The sequence below is a fragment of the Sapajus apella genome, unplaced genomic scaffold (assembly GCF_009761245.1).
Source record: "Sapajus apella isolate SASKATOON/1434 unplaced genomic scaffold, GSC_monkey_1.0 scaffold103, whole genome shotgun sequence".
In the NCBI taxonomy this organism is placed as follows: domain Eukaryota; kingdom Metazoa; phylum Chordata; class Mammalia; order Primates; family Cebidae; genus Sapajus; species Sapajus apella.
The window spans coordinates 5,398,448-5,409,343 of NW_022437043.1; the positions used below are offsets into that span (position 1 = coordinate 5,398,448).

The window sequence follows — 10,896 nt, forward strand, 5'->3', positions numbered from 1 at the left end:
CAATCCTCCCGCCTCGGCCACGGAACTGCAGGCGCGTACCACCCTGCCCCCCCTAAGGTTTTTTTTTCGTTAGGTGAGTTGTTACACAATCCTTAGCAGATCCTGACTTCCATGGCCACTGTCCTGCTTATTTTGTTATTTTTTTAGTAGAAACGGTTTCGCTATATTGGCCAGAATGGTCTCGACCTTCTAGTCTCAAGCTGGCCTCCTGCCTCGGCCTCAGGACTGCAGACATGCACCACCCTGCCCATGGCTTTTTTTTTTTTTTTTTTTTTTTTAGTAGAAACGGTTTCACTATGTTGGCCAGGCTGGCCTCAACCTCTTGGGCTCAAGCGCTACTCCCACCTTAGACTCAGGACTACAGGCATGTGCCATTCCGCCCCTGCTACTGCTAGTTTTTTGTTTTGTTTTGTTTTTGTTTTTGTTTTCTTCTGTGGAGATGGGATTTCGCTGCGTTGCCCAGGCTGGTCTCACCTCCTGGGCCCAAGCAATCCTCCCACCTAAGCCTTGGAACTACAGGCCGGAGCCGCCGGGCCCACGGTACATTTTTTTTGTTATTGTTAGTAGAAATGGGATTTCCCTGTGTTGGCCAGGCTGGCTTTGACCTCCTGTCTCCTGGTCTCAAGCAATCCTCCCATCTCAGCCTTGGGACAATAGGCAAACACCACCCTGCCCCTACTAATATTATTTATTGTTTGTTTGTTTATTTATTTATTTTTTGAGACGGAGTCTCACTCTGTCGCCAGGCTGGAGTGCAATGGCGCCATCTAGGCTCACTGCAACCTCCGCCTCCCGGGTTCAAGTGATTCTCCTGCCTCAGCCTCCCAAGTAGCTGGAACTACAGGCGTGCACCACCACTTCCAGCTAATTTTTGTAGTTTTAGTAGAGACGGGGTTTTACCATGTTGGCCAGTATTGTCTCGATCTCTTGATCTTGGGATCCCCCTGCCTTGGCCTGCCAAAGTGCTGGGATGTTAGAGGCCTACACTACCACCCGCAGCTAATTTTTTTTTTGTTGTTTGTAGAGATGGGGGTTTTGCTGTTTCCCAGGCTGGTCTCGACCTCCTGGACTCAAGTGATCTGTGTGCCTCAGCCTCCCAAAGTGCTGGGATTACAGGCCTGAGCCCCCTGCACCTGGCTGATTGCTGCATCTTGAAATGCCCCACATTCTCTCCAAGTGATGGCGCGCTCTCACAGTCTCAGAGATTCTAGCTCTCTTTCTCCTAATAATTTACACATAGTCCAGTAATAGCCTCTAAATCCATTCATATTAGCAATGTTCATTTCTCTTCAACAGAACAGAACCCCCCATCGCTCTGCCTGATCAGATCCATCACCAGAGAGACCATGTGATCTCTGGGACTCACTTTCCTTCCTTTAGTGAGTTGAGGTGTCAGAACGCCCCCACTCAATAAAATTACACAGTCATGTCCCTGCCTCCCCAACAAGGGCCTGTACATCTTTTAGGGTAAGTCTGTCTCTAGGGAAACAACAACAACAGTAGCCAACCCCGTCCCAAAGACTCAAGGCTGCTTTGCCCTTAGGAAAGCTGTCATCCCCAATCAATACTTCTCCCAGAGACCCTTGGCTCCCTGTTTTGATCTGACTTCTCCCCATGTCCTTACTCGGGAACAGATAAGCCACAGATGGAGAAATGCAGCACCTGACTCCAGGTGACTGTGGCCGGCCTTCAGTGATTTCCCCCTCCACAGGGCCTTTAACTCAGGCTGTTTTTCTCTTGCAGGTCAGACTGCTCCCGGAGCCATGAACGGAGATGACAGCTCTGCAAAGAAACCTGGTGATGATGAGCAAATATCAGAGAATAAACGCAAGGTGAGGTGACCTGGAGGGGCAGAGTAGTGGCACAGGGGACAGTATAGGGTGACCAAGTTTCTGAGGAGGGGAGGACAGAGGTGCTGGGGACAAGGGGCAGGGTCTCTGGGAGATCTGGGCCCTTGGTAGTCTCCCACCCTCGCTCTGTCATCACCTAGCATCCTTGAGGACAAGTCTGTTATCTGGCACTACATTTGGTGACTCTCAGTCCATTCTGGAAGGTGGAAAGAGAGCCAGCCAGCAATATTGAAGCTAGGGAAGATCACCCGTGCCATCTTCCCTGTGGCATCAACCAGGAGGGATTACCATCCCCACATCCAGCACAGAGGAAGCGGTTCCCCCTGGATGGCAGGCATGCCTAGCAGAGTGACTGCCAGAATTTCTTTTCCTTTTTATTTTCTAGGCCTTTGATGATATTGCCCAATACTTCTCTAAGAAAGAGTGGGAAAAGCTGAAATACTCGGAGAAAATCACCTATGTGTACATGAAGAGGAACTATGAGGCCATGAGTAGACTAGGTAACAGAAAGTTCTAGATACAGCCAAGTCTGGGGACACATGAGCATCCCTTTTCCTGCTTTGGCTACTTCTCAGGCTGCCGAAAGTACCCCACATTTTCCTTTTGTGCAGGGAAAAATCCCAAGCCAGCTTCTGGGTGTTCTGCTCCTCTGTAGCCTGTCAGGGCTGAGGGTAGGGACTGGCCAGTGGAGCTCATACCTGGACCTGCGTGGTTCCCCCGTAGGCGTCTGTTCTGATGAGCACAACTGTCCATGGCATCCTGGCCCCCACCCTCGGCTTCTCTCTCTCTCTCTTTTTCTCTCTCAGCTCCTGTCTCTCTCTCTCTCTCTCTCTCTCTCTCTCTCTCTCTCTCTCTGTTTCTCTCTCTCTCTCTCTCTCTCTCTCTCTCTCTCTCTCTCTCTCTCTTTTTTTGAGTCAGAGTCTCACTCTGTTACCCAGGCTAAAGTGCGGTAGTGCAATCATAGCTCAAGTGCAGCCTCAAACTCCTGCAGCAATCCTCCTGCCCCAGACTCTGGAGTAGCTGGGCTACAGGCATGTGCCACCATGCCCAAATAATTTTATTTTATGTTTTGTAGATATGGGGGTCTTTATGTTGCCCAGGTTTGTCTTTAGCTCTTGGCTTCGAGCAGTCCTCCCGCCTCAGCCTCCCAAAGTGCTGGTACTACAGACATGAGCCACCGCGCCAGGCCTAAGCTTGTCTCTTAAGGAATAAGAATTTTGCTTCTTTCTAGGTTTCCAGGTCACCCTCCCACTTTTCATGCGTAATAAACAGGCCGAAGACTCCCAGGAGGATGATTCTGATAGAGACTCTAACCCCGGGAATCTGGGTGAGTAGATGGGAAGGGCTGGAAAGGGTCTCCTCAAGCCCAGCTGCTTTTCTGCTCAGCTGCCTGGGAGAGATCCTCAGGCATTTGCCTCCTCATACACATCAGGGCTGAGTAAAAAAAAAATGCATTCAGAAAGTTCTACAGAGGCCACTCATATAAAATTCTAAAACATGCAAAACAAGAATATGTATTACTATGGATAATAAATAAGTAAATGGTAAATGTATTAAAACATAAATGTGAATAAAAAGCCATCAAACTCAGGAGACTGGCTGTAAGTGGAGGAGGGAGGGTAGGGATTGGTGAGGTCTGCACAGACAGCTTCAGCTGTGTCTTGTTTATAGTGGTTTTGGTTTTTGGGTTTTTTTTTTTCTTTTCTTTTTGGTTTTTCTTTTTTTTTGAGATGGAGCCTTGCTCTGTCGCCAGGCTGGAGTGCAGTGGCACAATGTCAGCTCACTGCAACCTCCGCCTCCCGGGTTCAAGCGATTCTCCTGCCTCAGCCTCCCAAGTAGCTGGGATTACAGGCACCCGCCACCACACCCAGCTAATTTTCGTATTTTTAGTAGAGACAGGGTTTCACCATATTGGTCAGGCTGGTCTCAAACTCCTGACCTTGTGATCTGTCCGCCTCGGCCTCCCAAAGTGCTGGATTACAGGCGTGAGCCACTGCGCCTGGCTTGTTTATAGTGTTTCTAATATTCTGAATAAATAAATCAGATCTAACATAGTTGTGGGATAATGTTGAGATCTGACTGGACTCAATATTATTCCACATACTTTTCTGTGTGTTTGAAATACTTCTTTTAGGCTGAGCACGGTGGCTCATGCTTGTAATCCCAGCACTTTGGGAGGCCGAGGCGGGTGGATCACAAGGTCAAGAGATCGAGACCATCCTGGTCAACAAGGTGAAACCCCGTCTCTACTAATAATACAAAAAAATTAGCTGGGCGTGGTGGCACGTGCCTGTAGTCCCAGCTACTTGGGAGGCTGAGGCAGGAGAATTGCTTGAACCCAGGAGGCAGAGGTTGCGGTGAGCCGAGATCGTGCCATTGCACTTCAGCCTGGGTAACGGGCAAAACTCCAACTAAAAAAAAAAAAAAAAAAAAAAAAAAATGTTAAAAGTGAAAAGAAAATGCTAAAAGTATAGATCCGCCAAAAACTTCCAGAGTTTGTTTCATTAACAGCATGTAGGTATTGATAACTTTCTTACGATGATAAACACATTATGTAACAAAGATTGCTGTTTATCTATATTTTATCAAAACCAAATAGTCTTCTCTTTCCCAAACAACCCCAATTCTCCATGTTGAGCTTGGAAGAGGGTTTGAAAAGTGATCCCTCATCCAACATACAGAGAGCTTTCCCACTAGTCAGTGAGCAGAGATGATGTAGGGTGAAAAAAGACAGATTCCAGGTTAGAGATCTTTGTGCATTTCAGTATATAAAGGGGACATTTGTGTTTACTTGCTCTTCTGCTCTGACAACACATTATAAGACAAGGTTAGAATGTCCCAACTGTCTGGTAGACCTATTATTCCCCAGGTAAACAAGCCAGATTCTACAATCTCCCATAATCACTAGTAAGAAGTCTGAAAATTCAGTGCTTGAGTATCTGCCAAGTTTCTGACATTAAAGGAGTGTCTTTCTACTGAAAGTATTTCAGAGCCACTGGACTAAATCATCCAGGGTTCATCACACATTTCACAGCTTAATTGACATAACAGATTCACCCATTTTAAGTGTACAGTGATTTTTAGTTGTTGCATATCTTGAGTGGATACAGTTCAGATTCCCAACCAATTTAATCATTTGGGGAAAAGTAAAAGACATGTAATGGAATAAGATGAGACTGTGATGGGTTTAGTCCCCATTTGCTAAACGATGAGAAGGAAAATTCTGAATTGATGCCACAGGTAAGTGCACCAACCATTGCTAAAGATAACTCAGAAGCAAATCTCAACTCCTCAACAATGAGTGGACTCGTAACCCTCTGCTGCAGAATACCCTGATGCTGTGGAAGTCTCTCTAGAGTTTGGAAATATTTACCAACAAAGAAAAATTCTGATATATTCTCTTTCAGTTGAACGTCGTACGATGACTTTTGGCATGTTCCAGGGACTCTTCCCGCAGGTGAGTATCTCCCAAATTTAAAGTATCAGAGGACCTTTGTCCCTCCATGGTTGTGAACACTGGTAAGAGTGGAAGAATATCAAAAATGCCCTCACTGCCTCCTTCTCCCCGCGTTTATCACAACACCTGGTGTAGCATCGATGGCTTGATAATACTAACAGTTGTGATGGTTAATACTTCTTTTGTTTTCATAGTGATCCAGATATTATTTTAAGCGGTTCACATGGATTAATTTATTTAATCCTTAAGAAAACCTCCATAACGTTGTTTCTATTATTATCTCCAAATAATGAGTCACACACTTCAGTTGTCATCTGTATAAAATCCATGCGACTTGGCACAAATCTTCTATTTCTCTGAGCTCCAGATTCCTGGTCCATGAAATGGAAGTAAAAATCATAGTTAGCCAGGCACCATGGCTCACATCTGTAATCCCAGTACTTTGGGAGGCTGAGGTGGGCACATCATGAGGTCAGGAGATGGAGATCATCCTGGCTAACACCATGAAACCCTGTCTCTATTAAAAATACAAAACATTAGCCCAGCGTAGTGGTATGTGCCTGTAGTCCCAGATACCCCAGAGGCTGAGGCAGGAGAATAGTTTTAACCTGGGAGGCAGAGGTTGCAGTGAGCCGAGATTACGCCAGTGCACTCCAGCCTGGGCGACAGAGCAAGACTCTTGTCTCCAAAAAAAAGAAAAAAGAATCGTAGTTCATGTTATAGATCACAGTTATCAGCAAAATCATAAAATGAGGCTATCGTGGTAGAGAGAGATGTTAAATAGTTTACCTGAGACACAGTAGCAGTGATAGTCTAATCCAGAGCTCCAAGCCATTTAAAGCTCCTTCACGTTTTCATTGGTTGATGAAGTTCAGCTGTTGCTCACTAGGGCTTTACCCCGTAGGGCCTGCTGGTGCTTCCATTTAGACACCCACTCTGCAACAGAAAGGACCAGCTGGCCTCTGCTCTGTTACCCAGGCCATTCACATGAATTAGGAATCACTTTCACTATTGCCCCTCCCTACTGTGAGCTGCTTGAGGGCCTTGTCTGCACCTGGGGCATCTGGGAAGCCCCAGTCCCAGCCCAGGGGATCCCTCAGAGGCCGCTGAATGAGTGACCCCACAACTGCAGATTCAACTCTTAGAGAGTCAAGGGATCTGGGAGTTGGGTTGCCAGTGTGGAGACCGAATTCAAAGAAGGGTCATGAAAGATAATAACTTTTATTATTACTACATTCAAACAGTGTTTACAAGCTCAGAGGGGACTTTCCCTTAGCCTATTTTACATGTATTGTTTCACTATTTCATAAGTGAGGAAGCTGAATAAAGTACCTTGACATTGTTGGTCAGTGACACATCCCAGTGCAACCAAAGTTGGTATGGGTGCCACCTCAGTTAATTCCACATTCACTGTTGGTGCCTTGGTAGGTGGTATGCCATATCCGGTACTGTTTTCTTTGCTGCCTAGACTAATTTCTGCAAACCATTTCTTTGCCTCTCCCTTCCCTGTATTCATCTCCCTACACCATCTTTTCCAGCAGTGTTTTGTCCCCTCTCTCTGTTTTTGCGTTTACTCAGCAGCTGTCTACACGCTTATATGGGATACCTTGTATTTTATAGAAGCTCTTCCTTTTGTAGACCTTGTGAATTTTTAGAATGCTATTCTTTTCCAAATCTTCTGTACACCACACTCTCAATGACATGGAGATTTTTGCTGTTGGCAAGGATGTCAGTCTCAAAAGTGTGAAGATAAGCATTCTAGCCCTGGAAACCCCATTTGTTTAGGCCATTCTTTTCCCTTCTAACCTCCCAGGTTTCTCCTAATTTAGGTATGTATAGCTCTCCCAGCGTTGTTGAGAACATTGATTAAGGTAATGCCTGTGAAGACACTTTGTAAGCTCTAAAGCACTATAGAAATGCCACTGATACTGTTTATGTGTGACCTTCACATTACAAAGCTCGTGCCCAGGGAGCCACCAGAGGAAGAAAATTACTCGGAGGCAGTGCCAGAAACATCTGGCACACAAAATGATGTGAAACCGCTGTGCTACCCACAGTGCACCCCGATGTACTCCTCCGGAAAGCCGAGTACCTCTGAGAAGATTAACAAGATAACTGGTAAGAGGAAATAATTTGGGAACAACCCCTCTGGCTTCCCTGGCTATGTTGAGGTGTGTGGATTGGGTGTGTGGCGTGGACCCCAGACAAGCCTGGGCCCGGGCTGGGCTGAGGAGCTCTCCGAGCTCCAGGTGAGATGTTAGACATGACTTCCAGAGACACAGACTTGAGTTGTCATCCATATAAAAAAACCACGTGACTTGGGGCAAGTCTTCTAAATTGTTTTGAGCTCCAGATTCCTAGTCCATAAGATGGAAATAAAAAATCATAGTTGATAAATTGTTTGGAGGCATTAAATTAAATCTCGAAAGCCTGATGACATGAAAGGTGCTCAAGCAATTCTATCTGTGATAACCTGGGATCATATCTTACTCAGTTCAATGTCTGATAACCAATACAGCCTCAGAGATATTGCAGGTTCGGTTCCAGACCACTGCAATAAAGTGAGTCACACATTTTTTTTCGCAGTGTATAAAAACATTATGTTGACACGATACTATAGTCTACCAAGTGTGCAATAGCATTATGTCCAAAACTGTACATAGCTTAATTTTAAAATAATTTATTGTTTAAAATGCTAACAATCTTCTGAGTCTTCAGTGAGTCACACTCTCTTTGCTGGTGGAGGGTCTTGCCTCGGTGTTGATGGCTGCTGGCTGATCAAGGTGGTGGTTGCTGAAGGTTGGAGTGGCTGTGGCAGTTTCTTGAAAACAATGAAATTTACCACATCGATTAGCTTTCCCTTTCATGAAAGATTTCTCTGTAGTATGTGGTACTGTTTGATAGCATTTTACCCACAGTAGAACTTCTTTCAAAGTTGAAGTCAGTCCTCTCTAGCTATGAAAGTCCAAGATGGCATCTTCTTCCAATATAAGGCATTTTATCTACACTGAAAATCTGTTGTTTAGTGTAGCCCCCTTCATCAATGATCTTAACTAGATCTTCCAGATAACTTGCTGCAGCTTCTCCATCAGCACTTGCTGTTTCACCTTGCACTTCTATATTATGGAGACAGCTTCTTTCCTTAAACCTCACGAACCAACCTCTGCTAGCTTTGCACGTTTCTTCTGCAGCTTCTTCACCTCTCTCAGCTTTCATGTACTTGAAAAGTGTTTGGCTCTTGCTCTGAATTAGACTTTGGCTTAAAGAAATATGGTGGCTAGTTTGATCTTCTATCCTGACCACTCAAACTTTCTCTATTTCAGCAGTAAGGCTGTTTTGCTTTCTTATTTGTGTGTTCACCAGAGTATTTGTGGTATTATCAAGAACTTTTCCTTTGCATTCACAGCTTGGCTGTTTGGTGCAAGAGGTCTAGCTTTCAGCTTATCTTGGCTTTCACCATGCCTTCCTCACTAAGCTTTGCCATTTCTAGCTTCTGATTTACAGTGAGAGACGTGATTCTTTCTTTTATTTGAACACTTCGCGGCCATTGTAGGCTTGTTAATTGTCCTAATTTCAGTATTGCTGTGTCTCAGGACATAGGGAGGCCCGAGAAAAGGAAGAGAGAGACGGTGAACAGCTCATCGGTGGAGCAGTCAGAACACACACAACATTGATCGATTAAGTTTGTCATCTTTTATGGGTGCAGTTCCTGGTACCCCCAAAACAATTACACACAACAGGGTGACTATAGTCAATAATAACTTAATTGTACATTGAAAAATAACTAAAAGAGTCTAACTGGATTGTTTGTAACACAAAGGATAAATGCTTGAGGGGATGGATACCTTATTTTCCATGATGTGATTATTATGCGTTGCATGCCTGTATCAAAACATCTCCCGTACCCCATAAGTATATATACCTATTGTGTGCCCACAAACATAAAAAACAAAAATTATCTTAAAAGACTAAAAACCAATTACGATAATAACATCAAAGCTCATTGATCACAGATCACCATAACAGATATAATAATAATGGAAAAGTATAAAATTGGTGAGAACTTCCAAAAAAAATTGCAGTATCTGTGAAGCACTATAAAAATGTGGTGCTATAAAAAAGGTATGCCTGTGTGCCCTTAACAAATACCTGCTGAATGAAAGAAGGTATGGGTGAATGTTGCTGTAAGTGAAGAGGCTGAGAATCTAAAGCTGACAACGGAAGGAGCCCAAAGCTAAAAGTTTAATTGGCATTTGGCCTATATTGGTATGGGTTTAAGGTCTCGCCTCTCTAAGCCAGAGAATGTGAAAAACTGGATAAAGAAGGCCCATGGGCACTTGGAAGCGGGGAGGCATCTCCTTTTGAGAAAACAGAGCCTAACACTCAAATCTACCCAATTCTTATATCCCAACTCTTCATCGTAGGACCCAAAAGGGCGAAACATGCCTGGTCCCATAGACTGCGTGAGAGAAAGAATCTGGTGATCTATGAAGAGATCAGCGACCCTGAGGAAGATGACGAATAACTCTGTAAGTGAATCTTCAGCTCATCCCCTACATCCCTGCGGATATGCAATTCTGTTACAGTACTGGTATCCCATCTTGTCGCTTGTTCCCCCACATCATTCCCTTCTCATAATTTTCTGGGGTACAGCACTGAGGCTGAATGGTTGATTTCCCATACTCTTTCTACTCCCTGCCCTGAACATCCAGGGATCCTCCCTACCCAGGATGCTGTGGGTTCCCAAATCCCATGTCAGCCTCAGCCCTGATATGTGGGCCAAAACTTCCTCTAGCCTAGGAATTGATAAACCAGGCGAGGAGGTCACTGTGGCATGAGCACATTGTTCACTTCGAGGAACAGTGGAGGGTATGTGCAGGGTCCGCAGGTCAAGAGTTGAGATTGAGTTACCGGGCAGTGGGAACTCACTGCCACTTTTTTCTTTCTCTCTTCTTGCCTCAGCCTCAGGGATATGACACATGCCCATGATGAGAAGCAGAACTTGGTGACCTTTCACAAACATGGGCATGGCTGCAAACACCTCGTCATCAGGTGTATAGAAAGTGTTCGCAACAATGAAAAATTGAACATCATTTTTCTTAGTGTGCCAAGAGTTCGATGGTAGCGTTTCCGTTGTATTTTCTTACAGTGTGCTATTGGTAGATACTAATGTTTCCGTTGATGAGCAAGATATACTTAATACATATTTCGATTTGTGTATCCATGCACCTACCTTAGAAAGCAAGTGTTGTAGTATTGTCAGATATTCTCTGCATAGAACAGCACTACCCTCCCAGGTGTGACTACTCAGGGCAGTTCTGAGCATTTAATTTCAGATTCTTTCCTCTGCATTTACACACACACACACCCCAAGTACCACTATAAGCATCTCCCATCTGCTTTTCCCCGCTGCCATGTGTCCTGGTTAAACCTCCCTCACTGTTTCCTGTTTAACATGCACTCCGTGCTGCAGGCTTCCCTCAATGATTCCCTGTATCTGTTACAGTTAATAAACATTTGCAAACTTTCCCCAGTTGTTTGTGCCTCTCATTATTGTGCACACAGCACTGCACATGTATATTTCCTTAG

The 10,896-nt window shown here is 44.8% G+C and overlaps 1 pseudogene; it reads left to right on the forward strand.

Moving 5' to 3' along the window:
• The first annotated feature begins 1,763 nt into the window (after positions 1–1,763).
• Positions 1,764–9,791, forward strand: LOC116536709 (annotated as a pseudogene).
• Positions 9,792–10,896: the final 1,105 nt, after the last annotated feature.